The sequence below is a fragment of the Rutidosis leptorrhynchoides genome, chromosome 2, assembly GCF_046630445.1.
Source record: "Rutidosis leptorrhynchoides isolate AG116_Rl617_1_P2 chromosome 2, CSIRO_AGI_Rlap_v1, whole genome shotgun sequence".
Lineage (NCBI taxonomy): Eukaryota > Viridiplantae > Streptophyta > Magnoliopsida > Asterales > Asteraceae > Rutidosis > Rutidosis leptorrhynchoides.
The window spans coordinates 265,160,281-265,184,462 of NC_092334.1; positions in this window are offsets into that span (position 1 = coordinate 265,160,281).

Below are 24,182 nucleotides of genomic sequence, written 5' to 3' on the forward strand. Positions count from 1 at the left end.
AACCGGAAGAAGAAATAGAACCGGTGGGGGAAATAATAAAACGGTTAAGTAAAAGAGAATCCTCAACCAACCGACCAAGGTTAATTATGGTCAATGGTGTTTTCGCCAAGGAAGTAAAATATTGGGAGGATTACCAATTCTCCGATGAATCGGATTCCGACGAGAATTCCGATGATGTTATAGAAATTATCCCAACTGAATTTAAAAAGGCAAAAAAAAATAATAAGGGAAAGGGCATAAAAATAGAGAAATCTAATTCCAACCCCGATGAACTTTATATGTATCGTCAACCCCCGAAGTCCTTAAGTTGTAACAATGACCCGGGAACCTCTAAACCACCAGGTTTTTCTAAACCAATGTGGACAACGACGACTCGTATTAGGGGAACATCATATATCCCTAGAAACTTGGCAAAACGAACCAAAACCGAACAAGAAGAAACGAGCGAGTCGGAATAAGATAGTTGTATTCGTGTGGTGTAATATATGTAATATAGTGTGCTTATGCTTTATGATATATGTAAAAATTGCTTGTATTAATAAGTATTTTTTTTATGAATCTAACTCTTGTCTATTTTACAGTATAAAAACACAAAATGGATAGACAACCCAATATTTTAAGAGACCTACCCGGAGACATGATTGATGAAATCTTGTCTAGAGTCGGTCAGAATTCCTCGGCACAACTATTTAAGGCGAGATCAGTTTGTAAGACATTCGAAGAACGTTCCAAGAATGCCTTGGTTTATAAAAGGCTTTCGTTCGAAAGATGGGGGATATCACATTGGGAAATCCATAAGTTACGATGTGTTTACTTTGATGCATATATTGCGGGGAACCCAAATGCTATTTTACGCAACGGGTTAAGAAATTATTTTGACTCAGTATATCCGAATATAGGACTTCATGATTTAGAAAAAGCGGCTAACATGCAGCATAAAGAAGCATGTTATGCCTACGGGTTAGTAATGTTCGCTTCTCACCAAAGTGAGAACAAGAACATCGGGCTACAACTATTAAACAAAACATTCCCACAAGTGACGGAGTCGGTAATTGGGGTAAGAAATGAGGTTTTTAGGTTATTACGAGACTGTTGGTCATTACGTAACCCTCGTCCCTTTGACGACGTTACAACACGCTGTCTTATCAATGGCCATAACGATTATGTTCCACAAGACCAAGGATGGGAAGTAGTCCTAGTAAAACCAGAATGCATGACTTGTTTCTGGACGTATGAATTACGTGTCTTTATTGCCTTTGCTGAACGACTTGTGTACTAGCTAGAATTATCTTTACAACTATCTTGTATCAAAGTTATTGTGTGCTATATTTCATGCTTTATGTAAAATAAGCAGTATTGTAAGTTTGTAAAATATTGTATAAAAGTTTGAACGCGAAATATTATTACAATCAGTTTTTCATATAGAATTGTAGTAGTTGAATTGTATATTAGCTACTAAGTATGAACTTAACGGGTAGGTACTACCCGAATTTAAACTTATAAAATGCTAATATGAAGAAAAAGCTTTTATAAATGAGTTCATATTATGCTACGAAATACTATTAACTACTCTTAATATTCTGTATGATTAACTTGTTCCATTTGACTATTTTGAAGGAAATGGCACCGACTACTCGACACACCGTAAATATGAATGAAGAGGAATTCCGTACTTTTCTAGCTTCAAACATAGCCGCAGTACAGGCTGCTCTACATACCAACAATAACCTTGGATCTGGCAGTACAGGAAATCGTGTAGGATGCCCCTACAAAGAATTCACTGCCTGCAAACCTTTGGAATTTGATGGAACCGAAGGACCGATCGGATTGAAATGGTGGACCGAGAAGGTCGAATCGGTGTTTGCCATAAGTAAGTGTACTGAAGAGGACAAAGTGAAGTACGCTACGCATACCTTCACAGGTTCTGCGTTAACATGGTGGAATACCTATCTAGAGCAAGTGGGACAAGATGATGCGTACGCACTACCGTGGTCAGCATTCAAGCACTTGATGAACGAGAAGTACCGTCCCAGAACCGAGGTCAATAAGCTCAAGACAGAACTTAGAGGGTTACGAACCCAAGGATTTGATATTACCACGTACGAAAGACGATTCACAGAATTGTACCTATTGTGTCCGGGAGCATTCGAAGATGAGGAAGAGAAGATCGACGCGTTTGTGAAAGGATTACCGGAAAGAATCCAAGAAGATATAAGTTCACACGAGCCCGCCTCCATACAACAGGCATGTAGAATGGCTCACAAACTAGTGAACCAGATTGAAGAAAGAATTAAAGAACAGGCTGCTGAAGAGACCAATGTGAAGCAAGTCAAAAGAAAGTGGGAGGAAAACGGTGATAAGAATCACCAATACAACAACAACAGCAATTACAACAATAATCACAACAATTATCCCAACAATCGCAACATCAATCGCAACTACAACAAACGGCCCAACAACAACAACAACAACAACAACAACAACAACAACACCAACAACAACAGCAGCAACTACAACAATCATCCTAACAACAATAATAACCGCAACAACAACAACAATCAGAAGCAGCTATGCCAAAGGTGTGAAAAGTATCACTCGGCGTTCTGCACCAAATTTTGCAACAAGTGTAAAAGAAATGGTCATAGCGCGGCGAAGTGTGAGGTCTACGGACCAGGGGTTAATAGAACGAAAGGAACAAATGGTGTCGGAACGAGTAATGGAGGAGCAAGTAGTGTCGGAGCAAGTTATGCCAATGTAGTTTGTTATAAATGTGGAAAACCGGGCCACATTATTAGAAATTGCCCGAACCAGGAGAACACGAATGGACAAGGCCGCGAAAGAGTTTTTAATATTAATGCGGCAGAGGCACAGGAAGACCCGGAGCTTGTTACGGGTACGTTTCTTATTGACAATAAATCTGCTTACGTTTTATTTGATTCGGGTGCGGATAGAAGCTATATGAGTAGAGATTTTTGTGCTAAATTAAGTTGTCCATGGACGCCTTTGGATAGTAAATTTTTACTCGAATTAGCAAATGGTAAATTAATTTCAGCAGATAATATATGTCAGAATCGAGAAATTAAACTGGTTAGCGAAACATTTAAGATTGATTTGATACCAGTAGAGTTAGGGAGTTTTGATGTGATAATCGGTATGGACTGGTTGAAAGAAGTGAAAGCAGAGATCGTTTGTTACAAAAATGCAATTCGTGTTATACGAGAAAAAGGAAAACCCTTAATGGTGTACGGAGAAAAGGGCAACACGAAGCTACATATTATTAGTAATTTGAAGGCATAAAAACTAATAAGAAAAGGTTGCTATGCTGTTCTAGCACACGTCGAGAAAGTACAAACTGAAGAAAAGAGCATCAATGATGTTCCCATTGCAAAAGAATTTCCCGATGTATTTCCGAAAGAATTACCGGGATTACCCCCACAGCGATCCGTTGAATTTCAAATAGATCTTGTACCAGGAGTTGCACCAATAGCTCGTGCTCCTTACAGACTCGCACCCAGCGAGATGAAAGAACTGCAAAGCCAATTACAAGAACTTTTAGAGCGTGGTTTCATTCGACCAAGTACATCACCGTGGGGAGCTCCTGTTTTGTTTGTCAAGAAGAAAGATGGTACATTCAGGTTGTGTATCGACTACCGAGAGTTGAACAAACTTACCATCAAGAACCGCTACCCACTACCGAGAATCGATGACTTATTTGATCAACTACAAGGCTCGTCTGTTTATTCAAAGATTGACTTACGTTCCGGGTATCATCAAATGCGGGTGAAAGAAGATGATATTCCAAAGACTGCTTTCAGAACACGTTACGGTCATTACGAGTTTATGGTCATGCCGTTTGGTTTAACTAATGCACCAGCTGTGTTCATGGACCTTATGAACCGAGTGTGTGGACCATACCTTGACAAGTTTGCCATTGTTTTCATTGATGACATACTTATTTACTCAAAGAATGACCAAGAACACGGTGAACATTTGAGAAAGGTGTTAGAAGTATTGAGGAAGGAAGAATTGTACGCTAAGTTTTCAAAGTGTGCATTTTGGTTGGAAGAAGTTCAATTCCTCGGTCACATAGTGAACAAAGAAGGTATTAAGGTGGATCCGGCAAAGATAGAAACTGTTGAAAAGTGGGAAACCCCGAAAACTCCGAAACACATACGCCAGTTTTTAGGACTAGCTGGTTACTACAGAAGGTTCATCCAAGACTTTTCCAGAATAGCAAAACCCTTGACTGCATTAACGCATAAAGGGAAGAAATTTGAATGGAATGATGAACAAGAGAAAGCGTTTCAGTTATTGAAGAAAAAGCTAACTACGGCACGTATATTGTCATTGCTGAAGGGAATGATGATTTTGTGATTTATTGTGACGCATCAAAGCAAGGTCTCGGTTGTGTATTAAAGACTTGGAGGCACTACTTATATGGGGTCAAAAGTATTATATATACCGACCACAAAAGTCTTCAACACATATTTAATCAGAAACAACTGAATATGAGGCAGCGTAGGTGGATTGAATTATTGAATGATTACGACTTTGAGATTCGTTACCACCCGGGGAAGGCAAATGTGGTAGCCGATGCCTTGAGCAGGAAGGACAGAGAACCCATTCGAGTAAAATCTATGAATATAATGATTCATAATAACCTTACTACTCAAACAAAGGAGGCGCAACAAGGAGTTTTAAAAGAGGGAAATTTAAAGGATGAAATACCCAAAGGATCGGAGAAACATCTTAATATTCGGGAAGACGGAACCCGGTATAGGGCTGAAAGGATTTGGGTACCAAAATTTGGAGATATGAGAGAAATGGTACTTAGAGAAGCTCATAAAACCAGATACTCAATACATCCTGGAACGGGGAAGATGTACAAGGATCTCAGGAAATATTTTTGGTGGCCGGGTATGAAAGCCGATGTTGCTAAATACGTAGGAGAATGTTTGACGTGTTCTAAGGTCAAAGCTGAGCATCAGAAACCATCAGGTCTACTTCAACAACCCGAAATCCCGGAATGGAAATGGGAAAACATTACCATGGATTTCATCACTAAATTGCCAAGGACTGCAAATGGTTTTGATACTATTTGGGTAATAGTTGATCGTCTCACCAAATCAGCACATTTCCTGCCAATAAGAGAAGATGACAAGATGGAGAAGTTAGCACGACTGTATTTGAAGGAAGTCATCTCCAGACATGGAATACCAATCTCTATTATCTCTGATAGGGATGGCAGATTTATTTCAAGATTCTGGCAGACATTACAGCAAGCATTAAGAACTCGTCTAGACATGAGTACTACCTATCATCCACAAACTGATGGGCAGAGCGAAAGGATGATACAAACGCTTGAAGACATGCTACGAGCATGTGTTATTGATTTCGGAAACAGTTGGGATCGACATCTACCATTAGCAGAATTTTCCTACAACAACAGCTACCATTCAAGCATTGAGATGGCGCCGTTTGAAGAACTTTATGGTAGAAAGTGCAGGTCTCCGATTTTTTGGAGTGAAGTGGGGGATAGACAGATTACGGGTCCGGAGATTATACAAGAAACTACCGAGAAGATCATCCAAATTCAACAACGGTTGAAAACCGCCCAAAGTCGACAAAAGAGCTACGCTGACATTAAAAGAAAAGATATAGAATTTGAAATTGGAGAGATGGTCATGCTTAAAGTTGGACCTTGGAAAGGCGTTGTTCGATTTGGTAAACGAGGGAAATTAAATCCAAGGTATATTGGACCATTCAAGATTATTGATCGTGTCGGACCAGTAGCTTATCGACTTGAGTTACCTCAACAACTCGCGGTTGTACATAACACTTTCCACGTCTCGAATTTGAAGAAATGTTTTGCTAAAGAAGATCTCACTATTCCGTTAGATGAAATCCAAATCAACGAAAAACTCCAATTCATCGAAGAACCCGTCGAAATAATGGATCGTGAGGTTAAAAGACTTAAGAAAAACAAGATACCAATTGTTAAAGTTCGATGGAATGCTCGTACAGGACCCGAGTTCACCTGGGAGCATGAAGATCAGATGAAGAAGAAATACCCGCATCTATTTCCAGAAGATTCGTCAACACCTTCAACAGCTTAAAATTTCGGGACGAAATTTATTTAACGGGTAGGTACTGTAGTGACCCGAACTTTTCCATGTTTATATATATTAATTGAGATTGATATTTACATGATTAAATGTTTCCAACATGTTAAGCAATCAAACTTGTTAAGACTTGATTAATTGAAATATGTTTCATATAGACAATTGACCACCCAAGTTGACCGGCGATTCACGAACGTTAAAACTTGTAAAAACGACATGACGATATATATATGGATATACATATGGTTAACATGAGATTATGATAATTAAGTATCTCCATAAGTATATTAATAATGAGTTATATACATATAAACAAGACTACTAACTTAAGGATTTCGAAACGAGACATATATGTAACGATTATCGTTGTAACGACATTTAAATGTATATATATCATATTAAGATATATTAATATATCATAATATCATGATAATTTAATAATTTAACATCTCATTAGATATAATAAACAATGGGTTAACAACATTAATTGAGATCGTTAACTTAAAGGTTTCAAAACAACACTTACATGTAACAACTAACGATGACTTAACGACTCAGTTAAAATGTATATACATGTAGTGTATTTAGATGTATTAAAATACTTTTGGAAGACTTCAAGACATATATCAAAACACTCATACTTAACGAAAATAGTTACAGTTACTTTTCCATTCTTTTCTTTCATCAAGAATTCTAGTCGTATTCTTACCCGTATTATACACAGCTTCAAAACATACTTACTATGAGTATATACCAATAGGAACTAGCATGGGATTCCACTCTTGATTATGTCATGTATGACTAATCAATTTTAACTTCTACCATGAGCTAGTCAACTAACTAGAACTCCTTTTAACCCCACTCACCACTCACCAATTACCACTCATCATTCACTCCATTTCACTTCCAATTCTCTTTCTAGTTCTCTCTCAACACACACACACTATTATGAACGTATTTTTCCAGTAGTTAATCATCATCTTCATCAAAAATCACTTCAAGAATCAAGCTATAGTCATCATAGGAAGAACACTTCAAGAACACTTCAAAAATCCCTTCAAGTTTACTAATTTACTTCCAAGCTTTCTAATCCATTCCAAGTAATCATCTAAGATCAGGAAACCTTTGTTATATACAGTAGGTTATCTTTCTTATTCAAGGTAATATTCATATTCAAACTTTGATTCAATTTCTATAACTATAAACTATCTTAATTCGAGTAAAAATCTTACTTGAACTTGTTTTTGTGTCATGATCCTACTTCAAGAACTTTCAAGCCATCCAAGATCCTTTGAAGCTAGATTATTTCTTGTCACTTCCAGTAGGTTTACCTACTAAACTTGAGGTAGTAATGATGTTCATAACATCATTCGATTCATATATATAAAACTATCTTATTCGAAGGTTTAAACTCGTAATCACTAGAACATAGTTTAGTTAATTCTAAACTTGTTCGCAAACAAAAGTTAATCCTTCTAACTTGACTTTTAAAATTAACTACACACATGTTCTATATCTATATGATATGCTAACTTAATGATTTAAAACCTGAAAACACGAAAAATACCGTAAAATCGGATTTACGCCGTCGTAGTAACACCGCGGGCTGTTTTGGGTTAGTTAGTTAAAAACTATGATAAACTTTGATTTAAAAGTTGTTATTCTGAGAAAATGATTTTTATTATGAACATAAAACTATATCCAAAAATTATGGTTAAACTCAAAGTGGAAGTATGTTTTCTAAAATGGTCATCTAGACGTCGTTCTTTCGACTGAAATGACTACCTTTATATAAACGACTTGTAACTTATTTTTCCGACTATAAACCTATACTTTTCTGTTTAGATTCATAAAATAGAGTTCAATATGAAACCATAGCAATTGATTCACTCAAAACGGATTTAAAATGAAGAAGTTATGGGTAAAACAAGATTGGATAATTTTTCTCATTTTAGCTACGTGAAAATTGGTAACAAATCTATTCCAACCATAACTTAATCAACTTGTATTGTATATTATGTAATCTTGAGATACCATAGACACGTATATAATGTTTTGACCTATCATATCGACACATCTATATATATTTCGGAACAACCATAGACACTCTATATGTGAATGTTGGAGTTAGCTATACAGGGTTGAGGTTGATTCCAAAATATATATATAGTTTGAGTTGTGATCAATACTGAGATACATATACACTGGGTCGTGGATTGATTCAAGATAATATTTATCGATTTATTTCTGTACATCTAACTGTGGACAACTAGTTGTAGGTTACTAACGAGGACAGCTGACTTAATAAACTTAAAACATCAAAATATATTAAAAGTGTTGTAAATATATTTTAAACATACTTTGATATATATGTATATATTGTTATAGGTTCGTGAATCAACCAGTGGCCAAGTCTTACTTCCCGACGAAGTAAAAATCTGTGAAAGTGAGTTATAGTCCCACTTTTAAAATCTAATATTTTTGGGATGAGAATACATGCAGGTTTTATAAATGATTTACAAAATAGACACAAGTACGTGAAACTACATTCTATGGTTGAATTATCGAAATCGAATATGCCCCTTTTTATTAAGTCTGGTAATCTAAGAATTAGGGAACAGACACCCTAATTGACGCGAATCCTAAAGATAGATCTATTGGGCCTAACAAACCCCATCCAAAGTACTGGATGCTTTAGTACTTCGAAATTTATATCATATCCGAAGGGTGTCCCGGAATGATGGGGATATTCTTATATATATGCATCTTGTTAATGTCGGTTACCAGGTGTTCACCATATGAATGATTTTTATCTCTATGTATGGGATGTGTATTGAAATATGAAATCTTGTGGTCTATTGTTACGATTTGATATATATAGGTTAAACCTATAACTCACCAACATTTTTGTTGATGTTTAAAGCATGTTTATTCTCAGGTGAATACTAAGAGCTTCCGCTGTTGCATACTAAAATAAGGAAAAGATTTGGAGTCCATGTTTGTATGATATTGTGTAAAAACTGCATTCAAGAAACTGATTTCGATGTAACATATTTGTATTGTGAACCATTATGTAATGGTCGTGTGTAAACAGGATATTTTAGATTATCATTATTTGATAATCTACGTAAAGCTTTTTAAACCTTTATTTATGAAATAAAGGTTATGGTTTGTTTTAAAAATGAATGCAGTCTTTGAAAAACGTCTCATATAGAGGTCAAAACCTCGCAACGAAATCAATTAATATGGAACGTTTTTAATCAATAAGAACGGGATATTTCAGTGTAGAGACCCGTCCTAATCCATCCGGACGAAGTCCATATCGATTACAAACGATTCACAATAGTTGATTACATCGCGAGGTAATTGACCTCTATATGATAAATTTTACAAACATTGCATTCGTTTTTAAAAGACAAACTTTCGTTACATTGACAGTTGACAGGCATGTAAAGCATTTCATAATATATCCAAATATAATTGACTTAATAATAATCTTGATGAACTCAACGACTCGAATGCAACATCTTTTGAAATATGTCATGAATGACTCCAAGTAATATCTCTAATATGAGCAAATGCACAGCGGAAGATTTCTTTCGTACCTGAGAATAAACATGCTTTAAAGTGTCAACCAAAAGGTTGGTGAGTTCATTAGTTTATCATAAAGAATCATTTCATAATTTTAATAGACCACAAGATTTCATACTTCCATTTCTCATAATCATACGTCCCATGCATAGAGACAAAAATATCATTCATATGGATTGAACACCTGGTAACCGACATTCACAATATGCATATAAGAATATCCCCATCATTCCGGGATCCTCCTTCGGACATGATATAAATTTCGAAGTACTAAAGCATCCGGTACTTTGGATGGGGGTTGTTGGGCCCGATAGATCTATCTTTAGAGTTCGCGTCAATTAGGGTGTCTGTTCCCTAATTCTTATATTACCAGACTTAATAATAAGGGGCATATTCGGTTTAATAATCCAGCCATAGAATGTAGTTTTACTCACTTGTGTCTATTCCGTAAAATAGTTATAAAAACAGCGCATGTATTCTCAGTCCCAAAAATATATATTGCAAAAGCATTTAAAAATGGAGCAAATGAAACTCACGCATATAAATATTGTAAAACAATTAATAAATCATTTGCATGTATTCTCAGCCCAAAAATGTAATGAGTAAAAAGGGATCAATGAAACTCACGCATATAAATATTGTAAAACAGTTATTAAAACATTGCATGTATTCTCAGCCCAAAAATGTAATGAGTAAAAAGGGAGCAAATGAAACTCACGCATATAAATATTGTAAAACAGTTATTAAAACATTGCATATATTCTCAGCCCAAAAATGTAATGAGTAAAAAGGGAGCAAATGAAACTCACGCATATAAATATTGTAAAACAGTTATTAAAACATTGCATGTATTCTCAGCCCAAAAATGTAATGAGTAAAAAGGGAGCAAATGAAACTCACGCATATAAATATTGTAAAACAGTTATTAAAACATTGCATGTATTCTCAGCCCAAAAATGTAATGAGTAAAAAGGGAGCAAATGAAACTCACAATAATGTATTTTGTAGTAAAAATACATATGACGATATTGAACAATGCAGGGTTGGCCTCGGATTCACGAACCTATATCAGTTATATATATTAAAACATATAATAACAACTAACAAGTTTATATGTATATTAATAGTTTACATATCGTAGTACTAAATAATTATATTTATCCTATATACTTTAAGTAGTTAATATTTATTTATATAATACCTTTATTAATATTGATATAGTAAATACATGTTAGAGTAGTTTAATAATATAATATTTATCATTTATCATAATATATTAAAAATAAAAATTATTTCAAGGTTTATATGTGATGAGAATATATATATTTATATTAATTAATATATCTTATATATAACTTACTAAATGTCATTTTAATAATAAAAATCTAGTACTATGTAATATTAATATATTAGTAATGTATTTTTTTTTAAATAATATTTATTTGAAATAATAACAATAATAGTGATAATAAAAATGATACTTTTGAAAATGATAATTTTAATAGGGATGATAATAATATTAATAATCTTTGTAATAATAATAATATCAATAATAATGATAATGAAAACAATACTTTTGATAATAATACTTAATATCTAATAATAATAATAATAATCTTATTACTAATGATAATAATATTATTTAATGATAATCAAGGAATAATAATCATATTAGTCATAATAATAATAATAATGATAATAATCATACTAATAAAAGTAATAATAATAATAATAATAATAATAATAATAATAATAATAATAATAATAATAATAATAATAATAATAATAATAATAAAGAGAGTACAACCTTTGAAGAAAGGAGCTTTAAATAAAATAAAACTCCACCGCCCAGATTCGAACCCACGACCTCTCGCTTAACAACCAAACCCTCAACCATTGAACTGCTCGAAAATTTCTGTTTTAATCCCGAATCAAAACTAAATAACCCATTTATTCTGTTTTCATCTTTTTAATTTTCATTACCATCATCTTTATAATTATCATCATCATCTTTGTTATTTCATGTGTCATCAACACCATCATCATCGTATACGTTCCAAGTCATCTAACATCTTTATCTTTTGATCACTTGGTTAATCATCATAATATTATACGCCATCATAATTATCGTCAATGGTAGAGTTTTCGATAGCAGGTACGTACAAGAAAGTTTAGTGAACAACAACAAAGCAAGTGGGGTTTAATTATCAATATAAGTCTTACCTAATCCAAAAAAAATATGCGTGCATCCCTTTATTGATTCAAATTGTCGGCCCCTTTACATCCACCATGATTCACCTAATACAAGTGATGTATTATTCTGTGTAATAATATGTGGGGTTCGGTTATATACTGAGATATTAGAGAAACTTTAATAAACAAAGTGTTTGTGGGGTTTCTTATAGGAAGTCTCGGCATAAAAGCAAAGCAACAAAGAAGAAATGCCAAAATGTTATCCTCGGTTATTGCATATTAGATTTTAAAATGAAAATGGGAAGCTAGTGGAGTCGATTTTAAAGAAAAAGAAAAGGAATGCACGATAGTATTTTTTTTTTAATAAGTGGGTCATAAGTAACATCTTCTTTTCTTTGAAACATATATGGATACTGTAAGTTAAAGGGGATGGCTTTCGCGATATAAGACAGGAAGTAGCATATTATAATGATGGCGAGTGTTGGTTTGAACATGGTATTGATAAGGTGGTGAAGTTTTCTTGGTTCGTTGGGGAGTAACAGCACCCGAAGGAAAGAAAAAGAATATGAAATGGTATTAGTGGTGGGATGGCTAACAAGTACTCAAAGATATCAGATGAGATGATATCATCGTATAGTTGAAAGTTGTGGTGCTGGGTTCGTGAAAAGAAACAGCAAAAATAGAAATGATAGAAGCATTTTACAAATGGTTTTCATGGTGATGGTGCTCATGGTGGAGTGGTGGTTTGGCTTGATTTAAATAGAAATTAGCAGCGGTGCAGCAGCCTGCGGTGGTGGATGTTGTGCAGGTGAAACAGAAACATAATAGCAGGAGTATCGGGTTCATTGGTACGGATGATGGTATGGTTGTAGGGTGCGTTTTGGTTCGAGCTAGTAGTAAACAAAGAGGATTGGTTGGTGTGTTTTGGTGGATATTAGAAAGAAGAGAAAATGGAATGTTGATGATATAGATATGTGTATGTATATATCTTTATATAATATTAATAATTTAATAATAAACTTTGAAGAAAATGTTTTGTATCGAAAGTCTTTAGCAGCCTCCATCACTTATCACCCTTTAACTTTATTATCATCATCCAATATTGTATTACTCGATTAAAACAGCAACGTACAGACATTTGGTTTTGGGTTTAAATTAGTATGTGGGATTAGGATCCAATGAACATGGGACCCGTCCATTCTTCTTTTATTTACTTAATAAGCCTTGTCACCCTCCACTAACAAATATATTACTCCGCATAGTACATGTTTATTCATCAACTTGATTTGGAATTATATCATCAAATTGAAGACAACAAGGATCAATCGTACGTGACAATAAATAAAATAAATAAAGGAAGAAATCACAGATAACTACTTTGGATTCGTTCCTATAATTTAGCACTTGATTTGTACGATATATTTGATAGATAAACAATCTACTATAGTCTGAAATCGATGGGTATCTGGATGTTCCCTTTGCAGTATTTATTTGTGTATCTAATGTATTTTGTATATATATAGTTATACATATCAACTATATCTAAATTGTATTTAAATATGTAAAGAAAATATAATAATATTAATTATGCAACCTTAATATTTAATATTGATTTTAATAATAATAATGGAACTATTAATAATAAATAAATTAATAATGATGATAAAATCAATAATTCTAATAAACATATTAATAATAATAATAAATAATAATGATACTTATAATCATAAAATGATAATTTTAATAAGTTATTAATAATAATTCATAAGAATAATAATAATATTGTTAATGATACCTATAATAAATTGTATTATTTTCTAAGAATGTTTATGACAATAATGATTTTAAATGATAATGGTAATTATAAATAATAGTAATCTTAAATCAGAATTTTACTACTTATTATAATATACTCGTGATATTAACAATGATAACAAAAAAATTATATTTAAAATTCTTAATAATAATTAACAATAATTATAATACAATACATAATCATTATAATAACTGATAATATTTAAATTACAATTATAATATATACATATTTATTTACAAACACTTGTCCGTGAATCGTCGGAAATGGTCAAGGGTCAAATGTATACATGAACACAGTTTAAAGTTTTTAAGACTTCAACATTACAGACTCTGCTTATCGTGTCGAGATCATATAAATATTAAGTTTAAATTTGGTCGGAAATTCCCGGGTCGTCACAGTACCTACCCGTTAAAGAAATTTCGTCCCGAAATTTGAGTAAGGTGGTCACGGCTAACAATAAACATGTTTTCATGACGAATATGAGTTGATAAATAGAGTTTTATCATCATTGAATAATTTGGATAAAACGATTCGATTACTCGAAGCGTATGAGTGAAGCTGTCATAAAATATTGAGATAGATATTTAACTTTTGAGGTAGTCACGGTGGATTTTTGGAATTCAAGGAATTAAAAGAGAATCTTCAAAATCTAAAGGATTTGATTCTTCGGCGAGTAAAAAAAAATTTAAGATCTCTAAAATTAATTACGGTGATCCGCCTCGATTACTCTGTCTGATATTTCCATTATAAATTAAGCTCTTCCGTTCCCTTATTCTCACCAATTCTATAAAATCCCTAATTTCAAAAGATTTATGAAAATGCTTAGCCATGTTCTGATCCTTGTTCTTATTCTAACTATCTCAATGATCGTTCTTCTTTTCCAACTCCCACCTGAAGAATCTGTTTATTTCTATTATGCTCTAGGGATTATTGTATTTATAATCCTCCCGTGTCTTTATATTGCTATACGTACTGATATCCACGGTTTGTAATTTCGGGGTAGTCATTGGGCTTTATATTTTCTCTTATATTTTGGATCTCTTTGCTTTTTTTTTATTATCCTCCCGACCTCTAGTAAAGCGAGTAACGGTCCAGAATTTGTAAGTATGGAATTTCGGATAAACATCATGTTCTAAATAAGAAAGAATGTATTAGCACGATTTGATTTGTCAAATTACCAGAATCACTGAGAATAGAACTATCAAGAATATATTTTCTTGATATGTTCAAAAGTTAATTTGAATGAAAGAGTTATGTAACATGATACATGATGTCGTTATAATCTGTGAATCATCATGTTCCATTTAGAAACTCAGCATGACTTACTGTAATATAATCACGTTGATCAAGTGTCATTATATTATACTAACTCATGCATCAGTTCCCAACATTACTTCAATAACATTCATATTTTAAGCTCGAAAGTTTACAGAATATAGAAACTAACAGTTTCTATATGATGTAACACTGATAGCACAATGAGATTAATGATTTTAGAACAGTTATGAAAATATCTTCAGAAATATGGAGGATATTTATAATGAAAGATACGATGATATCTTGGAATTTCTAATATCGAAGGATGGTGAAGAAAAATTGTCCGCAAGAGTTTGGAGTCAGAAGCAAGGTATTTGCTAAAGATTTCATTAGAAACAGAATCATCAGGATTCTTAATGTACAAGTTTAGTCCTTGTGATTTGTTCAGAGACTCCTTCGTAGTTTGCTCAATCATTTTTTTTTTCATTTTCAAACTTTTTCTGAGCTTTGCCAATATACAATTCTTTATCATCAACTTTTGGCTATTGAGGTCGTTTTAGAGTTTTTGTTGCTTCATTCAATTTTTCAAAATTCAGAGTATTAATTCGCAGACTGGGTGCTTTTCAGAATTTCAGAATGGAATATCATAGTTCTAAGAGATGAATGTTATATGGATACATATAACTGTTGATGTGGAAACGTTGCGAGGCTTAAAATACAGATTTGCTGATTCCCGGTAATTGGTATGGCAATTCTTGTTACAAGATGCCGATAAATTCATGATAAGACTTCAATAGATAAATTTAGTGATTTTTTTAAGAGATTTAAGCCAAGGAGCAACGAGGTTGCTGGTACGTCTGCTGGTAATATGGTGGAATATAAAAGGTTCCCTGGTAACAATAAAAGAGCACGCATATATATCAAGATTATAATAAGGTTGTTTCGAACAAAAATTCGAAGTTGACTTGCTGGAGCTGTGACAAAACTGGCTATCTCGAACAGGAATTTCAAAGTTATTTTCGGTAATAATAACGCTAAAAGAATTAACACAGCTTTGTGTTAAACGTTTACTCAGTTTTCGAGTGTTTTCAGGTGCATAACTGTATGCATAAATCTTTCCTTCCGTAGGTGAAGTGCGGTTGGTTCATCCTTTCGATTGAGGTGTTTTCAAGAATTATGAAAGATTTTTGAACGCAGATTGTAATCGTCAAGATACAGATGAGGTTTAAGATGAGATTAAGTGGCAAACTTGAAGATATGTTTAGTTTCATATGTTATAATCAATATTTTCATTCATTTTAATTATCCAATGTCGACAGTCCATATTTGATAGTCCACAATTAACAGTCCGATAATACATATATAGCTTAATATATAATATCCGAATTAATTAATACGTATCGGGACCCGTGTACATGTCTCAGACACGATCACAACTCAAAGTATATATATTATTATAGAATCAACCTCAACCCTGTATAGAGAACTCGATCATTACTGCATATAGAGTGTCTATGGTGATTCCAAATAATATATATAGATGCATCGATATGATATGTCAAAACCTTGTATACGTGTCCCGATATTTAAAGTGCGTAAAATAAATAACAGGAATTAAATAACGATAACTAAAGTGCGTAAAGTAAATAACAGAAATTAGATGACAATAAATAAAATTGCGGGAATGTAAATTGCGATAATTAAATTGCAATAAATAAAATGCGATAAATAGAATGTAATCAGTTAGCTAGGAACAGTTAGCTGGAACAGTTATCATGGTTTCTTAACAAAATTCCATATTGTTAATTAGTCTGTTTCTAATCAATTTTTATTGTGTCCATTATTTCTTCATTATGCCACTTGTTGGATTCTGGTAAGTGAAAATCCAAATATGAAATTGAATTTGAATGAAAATGGTTATTCTGTGGTGAACGGATTCATATATCTATAGATGTAGGTAGGATGCTAATCGACCGTTGAATCAGATTCGAAGACTGTACAATGTAACTTATTAATGTGAAATCTTAAATATTTCTCGGGTATTACCTACCCGTTAAAATATTTTTACCATTAACAGTTTGTACGAAAGAATTTTTAATCACAATCTTTATGAAAATATATTTACATATATATTTTCTTCAGATGTAATTATGGATTTAATGAGTCAATGTGATATTAAACTCATCAGATTTACGATTAGAACTATGATACATAATCTCTAAAACATTAGAGTTTACATAATCGTCATGTCGAACGAATATAAATGATGTAGAATGATTTGTGGAACGATAATTATACTCGAGGTACAGAATGAGATGTTGAGGCATGGATTGTTGAAACTTGGGTTGTTGGTGGTACTGGTGCCATTGGTGCTAAGGCTGGTGATGTTACTGGTGTTGGTGATACTGTTGATGATTGCAAATTGTATACCGTGCTCTCTAAAGTTAATACTCGAGCTCGGAGTTCTCTAACTTCTTCTACTAACCCGAGTTGTTTATCAATGTGAGGTAGAGGTCGGATATCTTCTCTAGTTCCATTAATGGTAGTTTCAAGACGAAAAATTCTTGCAAATAGGGTATAAACGGTATTGCGAACGGGTTCGTCGGTGAGCAGGTCAAGTACTCCAAGGTTAGGTGGTAGATTTGATTCATGATATGGAGTACCTTCTTCCTTTCTCCATAGGGTGAGTATGTCACGAACCCATCCCCATTTTCTCCAGTAATCACGGTAGTTGATTGGTTGGTGTGCTCCTGTCACGTTGTCTTCGGAGTCAGAGGAACTTGGTCGATTCGTAGAGGCCATCTTAAACGATCTCAGGAAAGATTTTTGGTATGAAGAGTTTAGTGGCATCAATTGATAGTTAGATGGTATTCTCAATGCATAATTTGCATAGATATATATAGTACCAGGATCCCTTAAATTAAGGAGAAATTTACGAGATATTAGGCAAGGTCTACAGTAACAGATACACTAAGATATGAATTGTCAGATACGCTAAGATATGAATTTTGTCTATACACTATTCATGCAGTCAATGCAGTAAAATGTGTCTAGACTAAGAATAATGAGTAGGTAATTTCCTAAGGATGATAAACAGATGTTTTCCGATAAAAATGATAAGCAAAACTTTTGACATGCAGACACGGTCGAAGTCCAGACTCACAAATGCATCCTAACGACTATCAGTTAGGCACACTAATGCAAGACCAGGTTCGCTAAGACCACCGCTCTGATACCAACTGTAGAGACCCGTCCTAATCCATCCGGACGAAGTCCATATCGATTACAAACGATTCACAACAGTTGATTACATCGCGAGGTAATTGACCTCTATATGATAAATTTTACAAACATTGCATTCGTTTTTAAAAGATTTTTGTTACATCGACAGTTGACAGGCATGTAAAGCATTTCATAATATATCCAAATATAATTGACTTAATAATAATCTTGATGAACTCAACGACTCGAATGCAACATCTTTTGAAATATGTCATGAATGACTCCAAGTAATATCTCTAATATGAGCAAATGCACAGCGGAAGATTTCTTTCGTACCTGAGAATAAACATGCTTTAAAGTGTCAACCAAAAGGTTGGTGAGTTCATTAGTTTATCATAAAGAATCATTTCATAATTTTAATAGACCACAAGATTTCATACTTCCATTTCTCATAATCATACGTCCCATGCATAGAGACAAAAATATCATTCATATGGATTGAACACCTGGTAACCGACATTCACAATATGCATATAAGAATATCCCCATCATTCCGGGATCCTCCTTCGGACATGATATAAATTTCGAAGTACTAAAGCATCCGGTACTTTGGATGGGGCTTGTTGGGCCCGATAGATCTATCTTTAGAGTTCGCGTCAATTAGGGTGTCTGTTCCCTAATTCTTAGATTACCAAACTTAATAATAAGGGGCATATTCGGTTTAATAATCAAGCCATAGAATGTAGTTTTACTCACTTGTGTCTATTCCGTAAAACAGTTATAAAAACAGCGCATGTATTCTCAGTCCCAAAAATATATATTGCAAAAGTATTTAAAAATGGAGCAAATGAAACTCACGCATATAAATATTGTAAAACAATTAATAAATCATTTGCATGTATTCTCAGTCCAAAAATGTAATGAGTAAAAAGGGATCAATGAAACTCACGCATATAAATATTGTAAAACAGTTATTAAAACATTGCATGTATTCTCAGCCCAAAAATGTAATGAGTAAAAAGGGAGCAAATGAAACTCACGCATATAAATATTGTAAAACAGTTATTAAAACATTGCATGTATTCTCAGCCCAAAAATGTAATGACTAAAAAGGGAGCAAATGAAACTCACGCATATAAATATTGTAAAACAGTTATTAAAACATTGCATGTATTCTCAGCCCAAAAATGTAATGAGTAAAAAGGGAGCAAATGAAACTCACACATATAAATATTGTAAAACAGTTATTAAAACATTGCATGTATTCTCAGCCCAAAAATGTAATGAGTAAAAAGGGAGCAAATGAAACTCACAATAATATATTTTGTAGTAAAAATACATATGACGATATTGAACAATGCAGGGTTGGCCTCGGATTCACGAACCTATATCAGTTATATATATTAAAACATATAATAACAACTAACAATTTTATATGTATATTAATAGTTTACATATCGTATTACTAAATAATTATATTTATCCTATATACTTTAAGTAGTTAATATTTATTTATATAATACCTTTATTAATATTGATATAGTAAATACATGTTAGAGTAGTTTAATAATATAATATTTATCATTTATCATAATATATTAAAAATAAATATTATTTCAAGGTTTATATGTGATGAGAATATATATATTTATATTAATTAATATATCTTATATATAACTTACTAAATTTCATTTTAATAATAAAAATCTAGTACTATGTAATATTAATATATTAGTAATGTATTTTTTTTTAAATAATATTTATTTGAAATAATAACAATAATAGTGATAATAAAAATGATACTTTTGAAAATGATAATTTTAATAGGGATGATAATAATATTAATAATCTTTGTAATAATAATAATATCAATAATAATGATAATGAAAACAATACTTTTGATAATAATACTTAATATATAATAATAATAATAATCTTATTACTAATGATAATAATATTATTTAATGATAATCAAGGAATAATAATCATATTAGTCATAACAATAATAATAATGATAATAATCATACTAATAAAAGTAGTAATAATAATAATAATATAATAATAATAATAATAATAATAATAATAATAATAATAATAATAATAATAATAATAATAATAATAATAATAAATAGAGTACAACCTTTGAAGAAAGGAGCTTTAAATAAAATAAAACTCCACCGCCCAGATTCGAACCCACGACCTCTCGCTTAACAACCAAACCCTCAACCATTGAACTGCTCGAAAATTTCTGTTTTAATCCCGAATCAAAACTAAATAACCCATTTATTCCGTTTTCATCTTTTTAATTTTCATTGCATCATCTTTATAATTATCATCATCATCTTTGTTATTTCATGTGTCATCAACACCATCATCATCGTATACGTTCCAAGTCATCTAACATCTTTATCTTTTGATCACTTGGTTAATCATCATAATATTATACGCCATCATAATTATCGTCAATGGTAGAGTTTTCGATAGCAGGTACGTACAAGAAAGTTTAGTGAACAACAACAAAGCAAGTGGGGTTTAATTATCAATATAAGTCTTACCTAATCCAAAAAAAAAATATGCATGCATCCCTTTATTGATTCAAATTGTCGGCCCCTTTACATCCACCATGATTCACCTAATACAAGTGATGTATTATTCTGTGTAATAATATGTGGGGTTCGGTTATATACTGAGATATTAGAGAAACTTTAATAAACAAAGTGTTTGTGGGGTTTCTTATAGGAAGTCTCGGCATAAAAGCAAAGCAACAAAGAAGAAATGCCAAAATGTTATCCTCCATTATTGCATATTAGATTTTAAAATGAAAAGGGGAAGCTAGTGGAGTCGATTTTAAAGAAAAAGAAAAGGAATGCACGATAGTATTTTTTTTTAATAAGTGGGTCATAAGTAACATCTTCTTTTCTTTGAAACATATATGGATACTGTAAGTTAAAGGGGATGGCTTTCGCGATATAAGACAGGAAGTAGCATATTATAATGATGGCGAGTGTTGGTTTGAACATGGTATTGATAAGGTGGTGAAGTTTTCTTGGTTCGTTGGGGAGTAACAGCACCCGAAGGAAAGAAAAAGAATATGAAATGGTATTAGTGGTGGGATGGCTAACAAGTACTCAAAGATATCAGATGAGATGATATCATCGTATAGTTGAAAGTTGTGGTGCTGGGTTCGTGAAAAGAAACAGCAAAAATAGAAATGATAGAAGCATTTTACAAATGGTTTTCATGGTGATGGTGCTCATGGTGGAGTGGTGGTTTGGCTTGATTTAAATAGAAATTGGCAGCGGTGCAGCAGCCTGCGGTGGTGGATGTTGTGCAGGTGAAACAGAAACATAATAGCAGGAGTATCGGGTTCATTGGTGCGGATGATGGTGTGGTTGTAGGGTGCGTTTTGGTTCGAGCTAGTAGTAAACAAAGAGGATTGGTTGGTGTGTTTCGGTGGATATCAGAAAGAAGAGAAAATGGAATGTTGATGATATAGATATGTGTATGTATATATCATTATATAATATTAATAATTTAATAATAAACTTTGAAGAAAATGTTTTGTATCGAAAGTCTTTAGCAGCCTCCATCACTTATCACCCTTTAACTTTATTATCATCATCCAATATTGTATTACTCGATTAAAACAGCAACGTACAGACATTTGGTTTTGGGTTTAAATTAGTATGTGGGATTAGGATCCAATGAACATGGGACCCGTCCATTCTTCTTTTATTTACTTAATAAGCCTTGTCACCCTCCACTAACAAATATATTACTCTGCATAGTACATGTTTATTCATCAACTTGATTTGGAATTATATCATCAAACTGAAGACAACAAGGATCAATCGTACGTGACAATAAATAAAATAAATAAAGGAAGATATCACATATAACAACTTTGGATTCGTTCCTATAATTTAGCACTTGATTTGTACGATATATTTGATAGATAAACAATCTACTATAGTCTGAAATCGATGGGTATCTAGATGTTCCCTTTGCAGTATTTATTTGTGTATCTAATGTATTTTGTATATATATAGTTATATATATCAACTATATCTAAATTGTATCTAAATATGTAAAGAAAATATAATAATATTAATTATGCAACCTTAATATTTAATATTGATTTTAATAATAATAATGGAACTATTAATAATAAATAAATTAATAATGATGATAAAATCAATAATTATAATAAACATATTAATAATAATAATAAATAATAATGATACTTATAATCATAAAATGATAATTTTAATAAGTTATTAATAATAATTCATAAGAATAATAATAATATTGTTAATGATACCTATAATAAATTGTATTATTTTCTAAGAATGTTTATGACAATAATGATTTTAAATGATAATGGTAATTATAAATAATAGTAATCTTAAATCAGAATTTTACTACTTATTATAATATACTCGTGATATTAATAATGATAACAAAAATCATTATATTTAAAATTCTTAATAATAATTAACAATAATTATAATACAATACATAATCATTATAATAACTGATAATATTTAAATTACAATTATAATATATACATATTTATTTACAAACACTTGTCCGTGAATCGTCGGAAATGGTCAAGGGTCAAATGTATACATGAACACAGTTTAAAGTTTTTAAGACTTCAACATTACAGACTCTGCTTATCGTGTCGAGATCATATAAATATTAAGTTTAAATTTGGTCGAAAATTCCCGGGTCGTCACAGTTAGTAAGGTTATTATGAATCATTATATTCATAGATTTTACTCGAATGGGTTCTCTGTCCTTCCTGCTCAAGGCATCGGCTACCACATTTGCCTTCCCCGGGTGGTAACGAATCTCAAAGTCGTAATCATTCAATAATTCAATCCACCTACGCTGCCTCATATTCAGTTGTTTCTGATTAAATATGTGTTGAAGACTTTTGTGGTCGGTATATATAATACTTTTGACCCCATATAAGTAGTGCCTCCAAGTCTTTAATGCAAAAACAACCGCGCCTAATTCCAAATCATGCGTCGTATAATTTTGTTCGTGAATCTTCAATTGTCTAGACGCATAAGCAATCACCTTCGTTCGTTGCATTAATACACAACCGAGACCTTGCTTTGATGCGTCACAATAAATCACAAAATCATCATTCCCTTCAGGCAATGACAATATACGTGCCGTAGTTAGCTTTTTCTTCAATAACTGAAACGCTTTCTCTTGTTCATCATTCCATTCAAATTTCTTCCCTTTATGCGTTAATGCAGTCAAGGGTTTTGCGATTCTGGAAAAGTCTTGGATGAACCTTCTGTAGTAACCAGCTAGTCCTAAAAACTGGCGTATGTGTTTCGGAGTTTTCGGGGTTTCCCACTTTTCAACAGTTTCTATCTTTGCCGGATCCACCTTAATACCTTCTTTGTTCACTATGTGACCGAGGAATTGAACTTCTTCCAACCAAAATGCACACTTTGAAAACTTAGCGTACAATTCTTCCTTCCTCAATACTTCTAACACCTTTCTCAAATGTTCACCGTGTTCTTGGTCATTCTTTGAGTAAATAAGTATGTCATCAATGAAAACAATGGCAAACTTGTCAAGGTATGGTCCACACACTCGGTTCATAAGGTCCATGAACACAGCTGGTGCATTAGTTAAACCAAACGGCATGACCATAAACTCGTAATGACCGTAACGTGTTCTGAAAGCAGTCTTTGGAATATCATCTTCTTTCACCCGCATTTGATGATACCCGGAACGTAAGTCAATCTTTGAATAAACAGACGAGCCTTGTAGTTGATCAAATAAGTCATCGATTCTCGGTAGTGGGTAGCGGTTCTTGATGGTAAGTTTGTTCAACTCTCGGTAGTCGATACACAACCTGAATGTACCATCTTTCTTCTTGACAAACAAAACAGGAGCTCCCCACGGTGATGTGCTTGGTCGAATAAAACCACGCTCTAAAAGTTCTTGTAATTGGC